Source organism: Chelonia mydas, chromosome 4 (genome assembly GCF_015237465.2).
Source record: "Chelonia mydas isolate rCheMyd1 chromosome 4, rCheMyd1.pri.v2, whole genome shotgun sequence".
Lineage (NCBI taxonomy): Eukaryota > Metazoa > Chordata > Testudines > Cheloniidae > Chelonia > Chelonia mydas.
Genome location: NC_057852.1, coordinates 96,820,297 through 96,839,677, shown reverse-complemented (window position 1 = coordinate 96,839,677; position 19,381 = coordinate 96,820,297). Strand labels below are relative to the sequence as shown.

Genomic DNA, 19,381 nt, shown 5'->3' with positions numbered 1-19,381 from the left:
GTTCCTTTAGTGCGGCCCAGTAAGATATGGCTGTCATCTTGCTGGGGCCATGGTTAGCCCTTTGGGATAGATGATATACTCAAGGAATTCAATTATATCTCTGTTGAACTTGCTATTCAGATTTAGCATGCAGATGATCTGACAGTCTCTCTAGGATGCTGATGATCATGAAGAGCTTGGTCTTCTGAAAGATGAGAATATCACCAAGGTAGATAATTAGAAAATAGTCTAGCATGTCCCTGAAGATGCCATAGATGAAGTGCTGGAAAGTCGCTGGGGCATAACTAGATATTTAAAATGTCCGTAATGGGTACAGACTAATCTGCACCAGGCTATAAACTGTGCAGAGGTCTAACTTTGTGAAGACCTTGGCGGAGTGTAGTTATTCACAAAGCTTGTTGATAAGGGGCAGGGGATACTGGTTTCAAATGGTATCCTTGTTTAGCACCCTGTTGTCTACACAGGGCCACAGAGATCTGTCCTCCTTTACAAAGTAGATTGGTGCCAGAGACAGCCTGTGGCTCAGGTTCTGAGAGGGAGTAGACATGACTGAAAGGAATCTCTGCTCCTGGGTGAAGGTCAATGAGGCAGTCATAACTGTGATGAGGTGGCAAAGTGTCTATATTCTTCATATTGAACATGTTGATGTCCTGGTATTTGCGGGTGTTGCAGAAGATGTAGGAAAAAATGCAGAGATTCCCTGCGAAATAACAGCCTTGGTCTTGGATTCTCCAAAGAGGCAAACCGAGCTGCAGAGGGCTTATGACGTGGCTAGGCTGGGGAGACAAGGCTGCCGACAGTGCAAAGAGATGATATGTATTGCACTGGCCCTCTAGCAGATATGCAGAAAGAGGGTGACAAACGAGGTCAAGCCAAGGATAATTGGAAAGTGTGGAACCTTAGAGACTAACCAATTTATTTGAGCATAAGCTTTCGTGAGCTACAGCTCACTTCATCGGATTGTAGTTCATGAAAGCTTATGCTCAAATAAATTGGTTAGTCTCTAAGGTGCCACAAGTACTCCTTTTCTTTTTGCGAACACAGACTAACACGGCTGCTACTCTGAAACCTGGAAAGTGTGGGTTTTGGATGAGCCTGAAATGGAGGATTTCTTGTTGACCCTGGAGGGTGGTGACCTCCAAAGGGGCAGTCTGGTGGGTAACTGGGCCCAATGGGAGGAGTGACCCATCAGTAGACTCCACCGAGTCTGGAGAGCTTTTATGCTGGACAAGGATCATATGTGCTTGCACAAATCCAAGTCCATGAAATTACCAGAGGCCTCTGAATCCACCAGTGCTTCCAGGTGATGGGAGAGAGCTCTCCCATCATTGTAATAAAACTACCACCGTGAGGGGAATACCTCCCAGCGCTGTAGCACTGTCTACACTGCCACTTTACAGTGCTGAAGCTTGCAGCGCTCAGGAGGGTGGGGAGGGGGGTGTTTTTTCACATCCCTGAGTGAAGAAAGTTTCAGTGCTGTAAGTGGCAGTGTAAACGAGGCCTAAGTGTGTAACAGACCTTGTAACACAGGATAAACACGACAGCTGCCATTTACCTTCCTAACATTGAAGTATCATAGTTCTGTTTTCTCATATAGTGCAATATGAACTTTACCTGGCTCCATCTGAACTTGAATTGAACCTGAATATTGATTAATTTTAGCTTCATACATAAAGTTATATACAAAAAATGTTAGCCTGCAGTAGCCACATTACCTGCTGTTTTAAGGGAATAGAATGAAAGTCTGATTCAGTAAAGAAAGCAGCTGCTCCAAAGATCCATCCTTTATGTGGCAATTTTTTATATGTTTTCATTCTAAAATAGGGGTTTTTTTGGGCTTGCTAATGAGCACTTGAGGATTTGATTTAGCTTCTTGGAATGGCTGCCACTTGCTGTTAGAATGTTAATCTGTCTAAACCCCCATTCAGCTCCACTTGTTTGGAAGTCAATCACCAGGAGTCTGCATTTCAAAGAGATGCCAGTTAATGCAGTCACAACAGAAGAGATGTTTTGGGACAACTCCCACAGCTCAGGGTAATCAGAAACCCAGGCCATTAGTCAGTAAACAGGTTTGTGTTGGTTTCTAAGAATGAACAAAAACTGAAGTAATCAAGACTGGGAGCAAATGCTGGGAAGGCAGGGGACTGCTTAACTGCAAACTTCTTATAAATCATGAAAGGGGTTCTACATTTGCATACTGCACTCACTTGGCATAGCCTCCTCCAGGGACTAGTCCTGAGGGTAATGACACATTGGCAAGGTCAGTGTAGATGTGCTAGGGTGCTGGAGACAGATGGGACTTTAGGGTGTCAGAGGCAACTGATGGATATTATTTGGCTTTTCAGAATTAGACAGCTGATTTCTGCTGGCAGTTTCCTAGCCCTTGCTTAGAGGGGTAGACAACATGGTGTGTTATTTCACAAAACCCCTTGCTAACGATATTCTCAGAAGTCCTCTGTGATACCCAAGGCAGTTTACATGGACGGTGAACTGTACCTATATAACTTTTTGGTCATCCCATAACGCTGTTTGTAATGTCTATTTTTTAGCTTCCTTAGCATGTTCAAAAACCCCAGAGCCAGCTCTCTACAGCCCCAAGCAGCAGCCAGTGTTTGAAAAGGCCAGAAAGGAGTGAAGTGCTCCACTATTGTTGGCCCTGTGGGAGGGAACAGAGGGAATAGTTACAGAGGGACCCTTTAACTATTAGTCACTCCTAGGCATGGTTACACAACCATTACGTGAACTTTCTGTGTTTAGCCAAGGGCATACCCTTGTTTATACTTATGTCACATTTCTGCCAGCAACCCTGCCACACCTCCAGCAATTAGGTGGATATCAAATGCACCTATTCCAGTGATTAATGCAAACTGCAGATTACTCCCTCCAGGATTATTGAGGGAGAGGGGAAAGGGATACAAACATGAAACTTTCCTATCTGAACGTACATTTTCTTTTAGAAAAAATGTGTCCTTCTCAATTCTATGGTAATCAGCTGCATGTCAAGCAAAGGAGGGGGAGTTGAGAGGGAGATTCCTGAGGAAACTACAAGGAGCTACCCATAGCGGTTCTCAAATTGTGGGTTGGGACCCCAAAGTGGGTTGTGAAATGGGGTGGCCAGGTCTGGTGTTAGACTTCTTGGGGCCCGGGGCCAAAGCCTGAGCCCCGCCGCCCAGGACCAAAGCCAAAGACCAAGCCCCACTGCCCGGGGCAGCAGGGATCAGGTTGCAGACCCCCCTACCCAGGGCTGAAGCCCTTGGGCTTTGGCCACTCCCTCCCACCCAGGGTGATGGGGCTCGGGTAGGCTCAAGCTTTGGTTCCCCCCCCACCCCCGGGGTCGTGCCCTAATTTTTGTTTTCAGCAGGGGGTTGCAGTGCAATGAAGTTTGAGAACCGCTGCAGTGCTAAAGCAATTCAATAGGAGAACTGTTCTCCTACATCTGATGTAGAGAGGCAGATTATCTGTGACCTCAGAGTGGAAGCTGGGAACTTTTTGAGTTCTGATCCTGGCTTTGCCTCTGACAAACTATGTGACACTGGGCCAGGGGCAGCGAGTTGTATAGGCCCGTGGTGCCCGGGCTCCAGCAATATTCAGGGCCCAGGGGCCCAGCTCCACCAATGTTTGGGGCCAGGTCTCTCCCCCGGCCCTACCTGCCACCCTCTCACACCTCCCTCGAGTGTCCCCTGGCCCCCACTTGCTGCCCCCACGCACCTCCCCTGGGTCCCGGAGGGTCCCTGCCTCTTCCCTGCAGCTCCACGCTGACGCCGCTCTCCTGGCTTCCGGCACCCCAGCCCTCTGCGCTTCCTCCCAGAGCCTGCACCCAAACACCCTCCCAGAGCCTGCACCCCTCACCCCCTCCTGCACCCCCATCCCTTGCCCCAGCCCAGAGCCTGCACCCAGCACCCAAACTCCATCCCAGAGCCTGCACCCCAGACCCCATCCCCACCCAAACTTCCTCCCAGAGCCCAACCTCTCACCCCTTTTGCACCCAAACTCCCTCCCTGAGCCTGCACCCCTCCTGCACCCCAATCCCCTGCCCCAGCCTAGGGCCTGCACCCCAGACCTCATCCCCCAACCCAAACTCCCTCCCAGAGCCTTAGGCAGGTGGGGGGGCAGAGCTGGGGGGGCAGAACTGGGGGGGCAGATTCTGGGCACCACCAAAATTTCTACAAACCTGCCACCCCTGCACTGGGTAAGTCATTAAACCTATCAGATTCTCAATCTGTAAAATGAGCATAATAGAATTTACATGAAGTTAATCTGGCAGTGCTGTAGAAAGTTTAGTGTGCAGCATGGTATCTTTACAACATTCAAGAATGCAGGTTCGTAAGTAATCTTTTGGTTTGGATTCTGAACTGGTAAAGCCAGCATGGGGCTAAAATCTGTCTGTGGTGGAGGGTGCTGCCCAAGCTCTGAAAGTTTAAGCACAGGAGCCACTTCAAGAAGATGTGAGTGTTCAGGTCCATTTTAAGGATTGAACCTGGATCTAATATTGGAATACCCATTTGTCCTAACACTAAGAGATAAGAGCCAAAGTCTCTTGCAGGTGACTGAAGAGAAGCTCCTGAAGAGACTGTGGTAAGAATTTCATTTAGCGTATTATTTATTATTGCAATATCACCTACAAGTCTCAAACAGGTTGGGAAACCATTGTGCTAGGTGCTTGTGAAGGAGGAGGGACTCACTGCTAGATCACCTCCGTGTGGATAGACATGCATAGCTGCTTTCTCCCTGTCTGGCACCCTTGCCAACAGCTGCTTTGGTCCTCTGGTGGTCCACCTTGTCCCATGACTTGTCTGTCTGGCCAGCTCACAGTTTAAGTCTCCCCCATCCAGAGTAACCAGGCTTGGGAGAAGGGGTGGGGTGGGGCTTTGGACGGAGTAGGGGCAGGAAGGGGTGGGGGTAGGAGTTTGGGGAAAGGGATCAGGTGGGGGCGGGGCCTGGGGTGGAGCATCCCCTGGGCCCAGAGGAAGCCGGCACCTGTGAAGTTTATAACAGCCCCTTCTGCTCTCAACTTCCTCTGTTTATAGTCCTCTCTCTGCCCCTTCTCAGGTGGGCTTCATCCTCAATCATTCTCATGCTCTCCCTCTAGGTACAGCATGGTATGTGAAATGGCCTCTAAGGCCCACATTAACCCTTCTGCAGCCTGTGTGGGGTACACACCCCATCACAGTGCTATATAGACACAAAGAGTTTACAATCTAAAAAACAAGACACACCTGGTGGGCGAAAGTAAAAATGGGTGGGAGGCAGGTTGGGCTGGAGTAACAATGATAAAAGCATGGTAGTGCCCAAAGGACATGTGAGGCCTGGGGCCCCATTGTGCCAGGTAATTCCTAAGTACAACACATAGAATGACATGTTTCCTGCCAGAAACTACAATATAATTTCAAGCATGATGCACAAGTGTGCGTAATAAGCAATAGGAGAGAAGTGAGCAGGGAGGATGAGAAGTAACAGGAATATCATTGCACAGTTACATAGCCTAACATTGAGCAACTGGTGGTTCCTAAATGGTGGTTCCAAAACATTTACAAAGCACAATATAAATAAATATCAGCAATCTCCACTGGTCCTACACCTATGTTTGTACTACTATAGCACCTAGAGTACCACCTGTGCTCAGGGCCATGTTGTACATACACTTAGCCCTGGTCTACATTGCGGAGGGGGGTCGACCTAAGATACGCAACTTCAGCTACGCGAATAGCGTAGCTGAAGTCGGCGTATCTTAAGTCGACTTACCTGGCCATGAGGACGGCGGCAAGTCGACTGCTGCTGCTCCCCTGTTGACTCCGCTTCCACCTCTCTCAAGCTGGAGTTCTGGAGTTAACGGGGAGCGCGTTCGGGGATCGATTTATCACATCTAGATGAGACACGATAAATCGATCCCCGATAGATCGATCACTACCCGATCCGGCGAGTAGTGAAGACCTGCCCATAGTGAGAGAGTCCCAGCCCTGAAAAATTTACAATCTAAACTGACAAGACAGACACAAGAATTAAAGGATGAGGAACTGAGGCTATGTCTATACTGGCAACTGAACGACAAAACTTTTGTCTTTCAGGAGATGTTATAAAAACACCACTCCAAAAGACAAATGTTTTGCCAATGACTAGCACCAGTGTTACCAGCTCTTTGTCGGCAGGAGTGCTCTCCTGCCAACAACGCTAACGCCGCTCGCTATTGGTGGAAGTTTTTGTAAGCAGACCAACGGCGGCTACACTGCGTGCCTTTTAGTGACATGGCTGTAGCAACACAGCCAAAAGCTGCGTACTGTAGACATAGCCTGAGTCAGGCCGTGTCTACACTACAGACCATACAGTGGCACAGCTGTGCCACTTTAAGATCTCCCATTTAACCGCTCTATGCCGACAGGAGAGAGCTCTACCATCGACATAATTAAACCACCCCAATGAATGGCGGTAGCTATGTTGGCAGGAGAGCATCTCCCACCGGTGCTTCTGTCGGTGTAACGTATGTCGCTCCGGGGGTGGGTTTTTTTCACATCCCTGAGTGACATAAGTTATACTGACAAAAGTGTGAGTGTAGACAAAGCCTAAGTGACTTTCTCAAGGTTGCATAGGGAATCTTTGGCAGAACTGAACCTAGATTTCCCAAATCCAGTACCTTAAGCACAAAACTACTTGTCCTCTTGAGTCTTTTTCAGCCATTCTCTGTCCCAAAGCAAATACACCACTGGAGCAGAGCACTTGGAAGATGAAAAGTGCCACATGTTAATATTACATTCAATTTCTAGAGTAAAAAGTGTGTGTTTAGAGCCAAACAGTTGTTCCAGCAGAAAGGAACTGTTACCAAATGTACGTGAAATGCCAAGTCCCTTTGAAGTCCCTATAACCAGCAGTGGCCTGATCAGATTGAGACTGTCATGGAAAGCAGCCAACAAATGTCCTTCTTGTCCAGGGTGTTGCCAGGATTGTTCCAGGAGCAAGACATTTCCAGCAATGAGGTTTTGTTGGAAAAGGAAAGAGTGTAGACTGCAGCCACTAAGCTTAGCTAATGTGGTTTGCTTGCTTTGCTTTGTGATGCTGAAAATCTGTTCTTTGTAATGTTACGCTCACATTCATATGCTATGGCAAAGAACATGGTTTTGACATGCGAGACAAATGAGTGCCGAGTCTATTTGTTATACTGATGTTTTGTGAAAGGAGAGAGAGAGACAGTAGTCATATAAACAAATATACATGAAACCCCTCTTCATTCAAGGTAATGTGATTTGAATTATAGTGTCATGCAAGGATAAAGCCAGAGACTTAAGGAAGCACTGTGATTCTAAGCTGCTGTAGCCAGGCACACATTTATGTCTGGAGAAATTACTCTTTGGACTGACATTTCTCATCATGCTTATTGTCAGCTAACAGGCAGTTTAAAAAGAGTTTATCAATTTCTGTCTGACTTGAGTTTTCTGAAGATGAAAATGTTTTTTGCCAATTAAGAAATATTCAAATGGCACAGTAGCCAACAAATCTGTGGCTATACAGTTCCACGCAAAGCCTCTCTGTGCAGTGAGCCCCTGTCTGGCCTCTGAGATGTGCAGGAGACATGGACCCTCTGTGCAACATTTTAAAATCATCTCCCCAGCCAATGAAATAGAACCACATTAGTTCCACTACAGGCAGGCCCTCCACAGCTGGGGAAGGATAATTAAAAAATAGATATATTTCAGGCTGCTTCAAACTTGCCATGGATTTAGTATGCAATGAAAATCAGGCATGTATAAAGAAATTTTGTTTGAAAGTGCTTGAAAGTATCATCCTGTCTGTTGTAGCCTGGTTCTTTTAGCAAAGGAATTTAATGTTTACAAAAATTGATAAATTTGATTGCCTCCAAATTTCACCATTGGCTCCATCATATATAACGGGCAAAACGAAACCACCAGATCCATACACCCCTACTCTTTAGTGGTGCAAAATATAAACAGATCATAGCAGGTCAGGTCCATCAAAAATAACTTCTGTTAGCCAAAGTAAAAATGAGTCCTACATTCCTACATCTACAAGAATTCTTACCTTCCACCTCTTTAAAGAGCCTCATTCAAAGCACATCAATGGAAAGACCCAATTCGCATTGGGTAAGGCCCAGAGACTCCTGGATCATTTGGTGTCTTTTCAGTCTCTCTCGGGAATTAACAGTGGGGCACCCTTTAATCTTTCAAGTTGTCTCAAAAAGGAGAAACGTAAACTCCAGCTCTCTTAGGCTATCCAGGATGTACCCGATTTTTAGGAGTTCAGTCCGTCACAAATTTGGTCTTTCAGTATTTTTGCATTACAGCAAAGCCTTGTTTAACTGAACTCCAATTAACTGAGAAATAATAGTTTCCTGTGAATGATAGCTGTCAATGACTTGATTTAAGCTGTAAGCTGATCTGGAATTTATTTAATAAAATTTCTATTTGCAGAAAACTGCTGGGTAAGCCTATTTATTTGTTTAATACCACCCTATAGCTAAAATCACAATAATAATGCAGGTTTCAGAGTAGCAGCCGTGTTAGTCTGTATCCGCAAAAAGAAAAGGAGTACTTGTGGCACCTTAGAGATTAACACATTTATTTGAGCATAAGCTTTCGTGAGCTACCAGCTCACTTCATCGGATGCATCCGATGAAGTGGGCTGTAGCTCACGAAAGCTTATGCTCAAATAAATGTGTTAGTTTCTAAGGTGCCACAAGTACTCCTTTTCTTTTTGCGAATAATAATGCAGAGTTGTTCATATATGCAACTGTGAAGATTTACAAAAAGAATTGTACCAGTATGAAACTGGGGTAAACAGCACTGGTACAAGTCTCACTTTACACAAATGCACTACATCCACACTAGCGGTTTATACTAGCTTAGCAGCACCAGGGCTAAAAACCCAGTGCAGACAAGCCCTGACATTCATCAGGTTCTGTAATCCGCTCCCTGCACTCCTTGTACCATCCCTATCTCAATTGCCTGGGAAAATAGGCAGGTTTGCAATGTGCCTGAGAGTCAAGATGCTGGGATTCTATTGATCAATGGGGAAAGAGTGTTCCAAAGCTCCAGTTTACTGAAGATGTCCCACTTCCAGCCCCCTCCTGCTTAAACTTAGTGTCTTGTTAGCTCAAACTGATCTTGTTATCTTTTCTCTTTCTGTAGCACCAGCATTGTAGTAACTGGAAGCTGATCACATCTACAATGGCATTGCATGAGGAGAGAGGCAATCTCAAAGGTAAATATTTCTATAACCTTTCCCCATGCATTCTAGTCCATCTTCCTGAAATTTTGGGCCAAATCCTGGCCTTTACTCTAGTGGGAAACAAAAACAGAGTGGTGTCACACCAGCTGCAAGTAAATTTCCAGAGATTTACAAGACATACCCCATGCTTCTTTTCTCCCAGTGTTTACTGATTCTTTACTATCAACTAACAAGTCATATTGGCAGGGAGCTTTATTACTACAGTACTTCTGACTCTCAAAACTGTAAGCTAAGTAAAAACAGCAATAGATATATGAAAAACAGGAAAAAGCATAGTTATTCCAGAAGGACACTTAATAGAAAGGAAAAATTATAAATCCTCTTCTTCAAAATAAACCCTTGCTTGTAGAGTATGCAGTACTGTGCACAGCAGCAAGTCTAGACTTTTGCACAATCTGAGATCACACCAGTGTGTCTATGTGGTTGATAGAGCCAGCCCAGCAATTGCTCTTCCTTCCCAGGAATGGTACAAGCAGAGGTTCCAGTCTTCTCTTTCCTCAGGGCCAAAAAGGCAATCGATGTTCTCCCCACCATCCTTGTGAATAGGTGCACACTTCCTCTGCTTGAAGTCAAACTTGCAACTATATTTGAGCACCTCTGAGCTCACAGCCATACTACCAACTGATGTTGTGAATTACCCAAGTTAGAAAACAGGCCTCCTCTGAAATTGGCATTCCTGGTTTGAAGAGTGGCTTTCTGCTGACCACAGGGCCGCAGCACTTGCCTAGAAATCAAAATACAAGCACAAGGAAAAATAGAAGTTTTACGCACTTAAGCTCTTTTCAGTGCAGCTATTTAATATCTTTACATTAATATGCTGTGTAGATGAGGATATAGGCTGATACAAAATTGAGAGCAGGACTCCCCCTGAATTTTCAAAACAGGTATTACAGCTACTCTTTTATTTTCTCTATGGCCTGGTCTACACTGGGGGGGGAGGGAGAGGGAGTGTTGATCTAAGTTACGCAACTTCAGCTACATGAATAACATAGCTGAAGTCGACGTACTTAGATCTACTCACCGCGGTGTCTTCACTGCAGTGAGTCAACAGCTTACTCTCCCCCATTGACTCCGCCTGTGCCTCTTGCCCTGGTGGAGCACAGGAGTCGACGGGAGAGCGCTCGGGGGGTCGATTTATCGTGTCTCTAGATGTGATAAATCGACCCCTGCTGGATCGATTGCTGCCTGCCGATGCGGCACGTAGTATAGAATCATAGAATATCAGGGTTGGAAGGGACCTCAGGAGGTCATCTAGTCCAACCCCCTGCTCAAAGCAGGACCAATCCCCAACATACTCTATAACAACACATGGTCTCTCAGTAGAAGTTGCCAACATGCTTCTCAACAGAAGCTCAACTCTGATAGTGTAGAGTGGGACTTGGAGAACACCAGGTCCCTTTTTCAAATGTATTAGAAAGCAATGTCTTTGAAAATTACTGTACAGCTGTTTTAAGGCAAGCTCTATAATTTTTAAATTGAGGATTAATTTAATAGTGATCTGCGGAAGAAATATACTCAGAAACCTCAGGTTACAAGTGATTAACATCGTCTTCCAAATAATAAATCACAGTGTATATTATTGATATAACTCTTCTGGATGACACTGTAATCAAAACCGAGGCCTTGACTACTATACAAAATTAAGTCGACTTAAGTTAAATCGATAAACAGCCAGTGGAATAATTAAAGCAGTGGTTCATGTGCGCATTGTGTTCCTTCTGTTGGTGTTGCATGTCCTCACCAGGAGCGCTTCCACTGACTGAAGTGGGACCTTGTGGGGCACTGACTCCTGAAGCCCCACTGCCCTGGGCGTCACAGCTGGAGCTCACACACCCCACCCCACCCCACCTACCCTGGGGCTGACAGCCAACGGGCAATGTAAGTCAGTGCTACTCAAAGTGGTGGTGCGCGGACCAGTGCCGCTCTGCGAGCCATTGGCTGCCAGTCTGCGCGCACATTGGAAAAAAAAAATTGCCAGTCCCCCACATCAGATAGCTTGAGAAGCACTGATGTAAGTAACGCACTGTCTACACAGACACTGCGTCGCCCTAACTACGTTGACCTAAGCACTATGCCTCTCACAGAGGTGGGGTTATTAAGTCAATGTAGTGGGCGACTTACATGGGGGGGAAGGGATGGGGAGCACCAATGTAGTGTAGACACTGACAGAGTTAAGTTGACTTAAGCTGCCTTACATTCACCTAACTCTGTAGTGTAGACCAGTCCCAAGAATGCTGTGTTCCTTTTCCCATCACAAATGCACCATGTGTACATTGCACTGTACTCTGTTTGGCTTTCCTGCAAGATTTCAGGGGGAGGAATAAAACAACAATTCCAGACCAGTTATGAGCCTGATTCTGCAGCCCCTCTGTATGTTAAATGCCCATTGAGCTCCATGGGAGTTCAACTTGTGCAGGAGTTGTGGAATGCATCTGTAAATGTACAACATAAAAAGTATATGGTAATTTTTGAAAATTATTATAAAACTGAAAGGAGAAGGAGGTGTAGCCTCGTGGCCTGACCACAGGGGTGGAAGCCAGAAACCCCCGATTTCTAATCCTAACTGAGTCAGTTCTGACACGGTTTTCCTCTGAGACTTTGCAACATCTTGCCTCTTGGTCTCAGTTTCTCCATCTGAGAATGGGTATAGTAATACTCACCTGCCTCGGGGTACTGTGAAAGTTAGTTAGGGAGAGATTGTGACTAGGCCAACACACATCCACAGTATCCCCGAGATACAATTTAGTCCTTAATGTTTCTAAAGTACTTCAGAAGGACCTGCTGCCACTCCCATTGAAGTCAAAGGAATTGGGATAAATCCACAAGTTCAGAAGATTGCTATTCACAGGGACTGAAATGAAAGTGGAGAAGCTTAGGCTCAGATCCACAAAGGGACTCAGGTGACCAACTCCCAGATTTAGGCACCTAAATCCCAGTCTTAGGCTCCACTGCGATCCACAAAACTCCCATTCGGCTGCTGACTAACTCTGTATGTGCCTAATTTCACTCAGAGCCTAAATTTTCAGGATCAAAGTTCCCTAGGCACCTATGTTGCGGTCTCAGTCTAGGCATCTGAAAACCTATCTCATGCCTGAGCCCCAGTGCAATCTACAAATCAGGGGAAGATAAGTAGATCCATTAGGTATGCTCGGAGCATGTCTACTGGATCAGGCATCATTAAAAATCCAGCTAAGGGAGGTGGTGATGTCACCCAATTTATAAATTTTAACCCAGTGGTTAGCACACTCACCTAGGATGTGGGAGACCTAGGGTTCAATTTTCCATTCTGTCTGAGGGGGAGAAAGGAAACCCCAGGTCAAATCCTATCTCTGAGGGGACCACACCTACGACTGAACTATGGGATACTTTCATGTGGGGCTCCCTCAATCTCGCTCCTGTTGAAGCTGTTCCACCGGGTATAAATAATTAAATAGTCACTAGAGCAGGAAGACTGGACCCTGGGTCTCCCACAGCACCAGGAGGATACCCTAAGTAATTCTCATTTTCTTTCTTTGGCCCAATGGCTACTTAAGTATTTATACATAGTGGAACAGCTTCAATAGACAAGATTGAGGGAAATCTGTATCAAAATGTTCCATAGCTCAGTGGTGAGACCACACTCCTGAGAGGTGGGAGACCCCTCCTCAAATCCTTTCTCACCTGCAAGCAGAGGGGGGAATTCCTATATCCTGGGTGAGTGCTCTGACCGCTGGGCTAAAAGTCATCAAGTGAGTGACAGCATTTTCTCCTCCAGCTGTTTTGCGTGGAGTGAGGCAGGCACCTCACTCATTTGCACAAGAAAAGACTTAGTTGCCTAAGGCTCCTGACTCCAGGAGAAGGGCTCCTGGCTGTGGATTGCAAGCAGAGACAGGCGTCTCCCTGCAGCCCAGGCTTAGGCGCATAACTCTGTGAGATAGGTAGGGCTTAGGACCTCCCACTCTCATTGGTATCTCCCATTGGCTAGTTTAGGAGGATCCCCACCTACCATGCTGACTTTTGTGGATCCCATTCTCAGGTGCCTGTCTCTTTCTGTGCATTGAATAAGGGAGCTAAGGCACCTAACTCAGGCTTTGTGGATCCCAGTGTTGCGCCAATGTTTTTCTAGGCACCTATAAGTTAGGCATTGCAACATCCAGAGGTGCCAGAACAGGGTAGGCCAGGGGGCCCATGGCCCCATCACTTTGGGGAGAGGGGCCTGAGAGGAGCGACTGGAGTGGGGGCAGGGCCTCAGAGGAAGAGGTGGCGTGCGGGGGGCTGGGGCCACAGTTCGGGTGCCAATGACCCCCTTTTAGGGACTTTGTCGCCCCTGGCAACATCTAAGTCCCTTTATGGATTAGGGCCTGAATTTTTTTAATTTATAGAAAGATTTACTGTGAACAACTTTTTTATTCTTTGCAGGTGCAGAGTACATTTATAGCCAACATGCCACTCCCATAAAACACACCAACTACATAGTGCTGAAATATGGCTGCCATGAACAGGTGTGATCTGATGGAACAGGTAAATAAAAGTTCAATAAAACCTTTTTGTCTCAGTGAGCCTGGTTAGCAATGAGTTTTTGGGTAAGTTCCTGGTCCTTGGTAGAGGAGTTGAAGGAGACCTAGAGATGTAAGAAATCTGGAGGGTCTTTTTGATTTTATTTACTTTCATATTTTTAAAATGTTTCAAAGCATTGACCGGATATCTGTCACCTAACCTCTCCAAATATTAAAATTATTACAGCCACACAAACAAAACACACCTATAATACCAATAAATGTTACTTTTCTTTTCCAGTGCTCTGAACTTCTTGGGGCTATTCCATGAGCTAAACAATGAGTTTACATTTGTAAAGAAGGGAATTATACTAAATTAAAAACTCTCTCTATATGTAAGTTATAGATTCCAGGGTTATATTATAGGGTAGGGCTAGACAAAACTTTCTCTGTCAACTTTTTTCAAATGGAAAATTGGGGTTTCAACCAAATGAAAAATTTTTCAGATAGTATCTGCTGTCCTCAGACTTTAAATTTTTCACTGGAAAACCAAAAACCTGAAAACCAAAGCCAAAATTTTTTGGGTTTTGCCTGAAAATGTTTTGGTTTTTCAACAAAAAGTTAAAAATATATATTTTCTAGAAAATATTTCATAGTGCATTACAGTGAGCGATTTTAAAAAAATGAGACAATGCTTTCCAGGGGTAGGTATAATTCTTATCCTGACATGAAAGGAAACAAGGACAGGGTCTGTCTTGTGGTTAAAAATCTGGACAAGGAGTCTGGCACTCTATGGTCTGTACCCCTCTCTATCACAGTGTTCTTTTGTGACCTTCAGGAAGTCAGTTGACCTCTCTGTGCCTTGGTTTTCCCATCTTGAAAATGGGGGTAAATACAGGGCTGTTGTGAGGTTCAGCATGTTGAGATTCTTGGATAGAAATCTGCTATATAATGCAGAATTCTGAAATTTTTTGATGAAAATAATTGCATATATTTTTTGCAAAAGAATTATCCCATTTTTGATCAGCCCTACTCTGAGTCCAAAGCATTAGACAAAATACAAGTAGAAAGCTCAGACCTCAGTTGTGAATTCTGTTTTTGTGCTGCTAAGGCAGTGCAGAGCAGCCAGAAAGCTGACCTAAAAATGACAGCCAAGGATTCCCCCCATCACAAGGGAATCCTTGCATGGCACAAAGCTGACATAGCTGGCTCTATACCACACCCTTTCCTGGTACAGAAGTTTTTTGGGGAAGGGGTAGAGGTATGACAAGATTCTTTATGCTCCAGATCAATTGCCACAGCTGCTGACTTTAGGTAGTGTAACTTAGAGCAGCCCTGAAACTGCTCTAAATTATTCTGAGAGTCTTTTCATCCCCCCATTTGGCCTAGAATCATGAGCAGAAAGGTGGCGGGGAGCACCCCTTTCACCCTCTCCTGCATATTACTGAACCCAGACAGAGCAGATTTAAGAACTGTACTTTAAAAGCAATAAAACAGAAATTCACATACCCAATTGTACGTAGAAGACGGGTCTAAGGAATGAAGAGAAAATTAAGTCAGAATGGGTCAAATTCTGTTATCATAATTTCATTATCTTTATTTCATTGGAAGCACACCACATTTACACCAGCATAACTGAGGTCAGACTTCGGCCTTCCGAATTCAGGATGCATTCTGCCTGATACTTTAAACTCTGTTAGAAATCTGGTTCTTTTCCAAGCATTTGAAATACTAGGATATAGTAATAATATTGATCACTCTCGCTCTTTCTTCTTTCTCTGAACCATGGACAATGGCTTTTTCATGTGATCTTAGGACATTTGTTCACAAATGTTAGGGAGGAATCTGTTGAGCTTTGATTATGGCAATTTATGTAATGCAGATCTTCCATTTCACTAACATCATGTCTCAGATGATTAACAAACACATGAGAGCCAGCCCTGAGGTCTTCTGGTGACTCTATGTGCTTCCCAGCAGTGAAACATTTGAATTTGATTCCCCAGCCACACACCCTCACCTTAGAGGCAGTGTGCTCAGCCTCTTGGGCAAGGAATGTGTCTCATTGCTCACATGATACACACAGTGGAAACATGGGCGGGGCCCTTCCTTAGTCAGCCCTCTTCACCCACCCCATTGCATGAGATGTTTGCAGATGCAATTGGGTGCCTTTAGCAACCCAGTCTTGCATCTCAACAGCAGCTGTAAATTGGTAAATTCCCAGTTCTATTATAAGGCTTCAAATCAGGGCACTGGAGAAATGCGGAGAACATTAACATAAGAATGAGTCTGACTTTGTAATACTTCACAGCAGTGTACACAGGAACAGGCAGAAACACTTAGTAACTTATCAGGATCAACTACTTTAGGGATCCCTAGGTGCCCATTAGTAATAGTTGCAAAATTTCTTGTTACAAACATAGGAGAAAAGTAGAGGGATGCTTCATGTAACTTAGGTTTATTTGTCAGAGAGCAAGGCTCTGTGAGTAAAACAGCAAACTGGTGATTGTCCTAACGCTTCAAACAAGCTAGAGGCCAGATTTGCTAAAGCTGGCAGAGGGCAGTGCAAATTTCACCACCTTACACCAGCAGTACCCCCTTTACACCATGAGACATTTAACCCTTGCACAGACAGTTGGTGTTTCTACTGTCATCCTCCCGCACGCTCTCTGTGAAAGGTTAAGAATAGCTTTAAGTTCCACTAAAGGCTCTTTAGATGCTCTGCCAAATAGCCATTGAGGAGATGAATGGATTCTTCCTTTTTTGCCTCCTTTCCTTCCAGCTCTAGCCACTTTTGGATGGTACTGGCCTTCTGAATCTCCCACCTCCACAGGAGGAAGGCTGCAGCTTTTTGTGCCCTCACAACGTCTTCCTTTGGAGTTTCCACCAGCAAGATCTATGCTGGAGTTTACATCTGCAGAAGTCATCATGTGGTGCTGCAACCATCATCTTGGCCAACAGTGTGGGGATTGAACTGGAGACTTCTAAAGCAAAAAAAGCAGCTACGGCTGGTGCCAGGGCTGTAATAGACTTATTTAGCCTCTGCAGATCTGGTACAGCTGTAACACACACTTACCAGTAGCTTACACTGCCTCTGTGGCTCAAACTGGTTTCCGCCACAGCTTGTATGAAAAACTGCTGCAAAGACTGTTCAAAAACAGTAGTGCATAATATTGTGCCCCTGACATGGCACAGACAGTGTAGTTGTGCAGGTAGACAAGGGAGGGGGCCCATGGGAGTACAGCATTGCCATAAAGAGAGGTTGAGGATTAAGGAGGGCACAAGCTGTCTGGGAACACCAAGCAAACGTAACCTCCTATAAACAAAAGCACTTAGTGGCATATGCAGGCAGATAGAAGGGATGTGATGGGGATAGGAATGAGGGAGAACAGGAACAACAACAGGAAACCAGGACACTCACCCAAGCACAGAACAAACCAGCCAGCACCTACCTCTGTGTTTGCTTTGGGACTGTATGAGGTAAAGGGAAGTGCTTTATGCTTGGTTTCATATCTTGCTAAAAGTATCACAAAAGTACTCTCAAACATATTTTAATTGTTGTTGCCACTCCTCCAATTCACATCCTAGCTTTTCCAACATTAGAAAGGTGTGGTAGGCCAGTTTCATATTAGAGAAGGAAGAAAGGCACTTATTAATACAAAATAGTCACAAAAAGTCTGAAAGTTCAGTACAAAGCATTGCTGTTAGGTGTGTTTTGTGATTTTTTTATTTAACAATCAGGACAGTTACAATGACCAGTGCTAAGCCAGAAGGCCTTTAAACACATGAATGTGCACAAGTGTGTGTGTCTGTGTGTGTAATGCTTTAAGGAATGTATAAATGACTTGAATAGCTTTCAAGGACACGACTACCTTTTTGGTCAAAGCCATCATTGTACATCTCATTATGACAAAGCAAAGTGCAAGTGCCAGATCACAAGACTAACTTTCTCTGTAAGTAATTTGAGTACAGGTGTACATAAATTTTAAAACAAAAAACAAAAAACTGGCAGACATTTAAATTGTGCAGTTTACTTTGAAAACATTAATGTTTGACTTATCTTGAGAAGTCTTAAGAAATAATAACTTTGATCTTAAGAACAACTTGTAATATGAGATCTGCTGCAATCCCCAGGTCAGTTATGATGCCATAAGTGTAATGTCAGAAGTAAAACAAATAAACATATCACTAATTTATCTAAAAGGCACCTAATAAGCAAGGCTCATGGAAAATTGCAATAAAGATATGGTCCTGAGGTCCCTTCCAACCCTGATATTCTATGATTCTACAGTAGTTGCATATCATTTTCTTCAGAAATTGATGGGGAACTGCTACATTGGTCCCATCTCATTGATTTTTTTCCAGTACGATGTTCTGTGCCTTCTTAAAAAGAAAAGGAGGACTTGTAGCACCTTAGAGACTAACAAATTTATTAGAGGATAAGCTTTCGTGAGCTACAGCTCACTTCATCGGATGCATACAATGGAAAATACAGTGGGGAGATTTTATATACACAGAGAACATGAAACAATGGGTGTTACCATACAGACTATAACAAGAGTGATCAGGAAAGGTGAGCTATTACCAGCAGGAGAGCGGCCTGGGGGGCGGGGGGGAAACCTTTTGTAGTGATAATCAAGGTGGGCCATTTCCAGCAGTTGAAAAGAACGGAAGTGGGGGGAGGGGGGAGAGGAATAAACAAGGGGAAATAGTTTTACTTTGTGTAATGACACATCCACTCCCAGTCTTTATTCAAAAACACTAACCCAGGAACCTATCCTTGCAACAAAGCCCGTTGCCAACTGTGTCCACATATCTATTCAGGGGACACCATCACAGGGCCTAATCACATCAGCCACATTATCAGAGGCTCGTTCACCTGCGCATCTATCAATGTGATATATGCCATCATGTGCCAGCAATGCCCCTCTGCCATGTACATTGGCCAAACTGGACAGTCTCTATGTAAAAGAATAAATGGACACAAATCAGACGTCAAGAATTATAACATTCAAAAACCAGTTGGAGAACACTTCAATCTCTTTGGTCACTCGATTACAGACCTCAAAGTGGCAATTCTTCAACAACAAAACTTCAAAAACAGACTCCAATGAGAGACTGCTGAATTGGAATTAATTTGCAAACTGGATACAATTAACTTAGGCTTGAATAAAGACTGGGAGTGGATGTGTCATTACACAAACTATTTCCCCTTGTTTATCCCCCCCCACACACACAAACACACTGTTCTTGTCAACTGCTGGAAATGGCCCACCTTGATTATCACTACAAAAGGTGTCCTCCCCCCTCCTGGCCCCCCCCCCCACTCTCCTGCTGGTAATAGCTCACCTTTCCTGATCACTCTTGTTACAGTCTGTATGGTAACACCCATTGTTTCATGTTCTCTGTGTATATAAAATCTCCCCACTGTATTTTCCACTGTATGCATCCGATGAAGTGAGCTGTAGCTCACGAAAGCTTATCCTCTAATAAATTGGTTAGTCTCTCTAAGGTGCCACAAGTACTCCTTTTCTTTTTATGGATACAGACTAACACGGCTGCTACTCTGAAACCTGTGCCTTCTTATGTCCAGCTTGAAATTGGCCTGAACCAAAGCTCCAGATAGAATTACACAATATGCGTCTGAATCCAAATTGGAATGTTTTTGCTGTTCT

The 19,381-nt window shown here is 44.6% G+C and overlaps 1 long non-coding RNA gene across 1 annotated transcript; it reads left to right on the top strand.

The window, feature by feature from the left end:
* Positions 1-9,134: 9,134 nt before the first annotated feature.
* On the top strand, positions 9,135-17,564 carry LOC122465598. The gene is made up of 3 exons (XR_006290543.1): positions 9,135-9,207; positions 13,633-13,734; positions 16,489-17,564. It is a non-coding gene; the product is annotated as an uncharacterized LOC122465598 (long non-coding RNA).
* Positions 17,565-19,381: the final 1,817 nt, after the last annotated feature.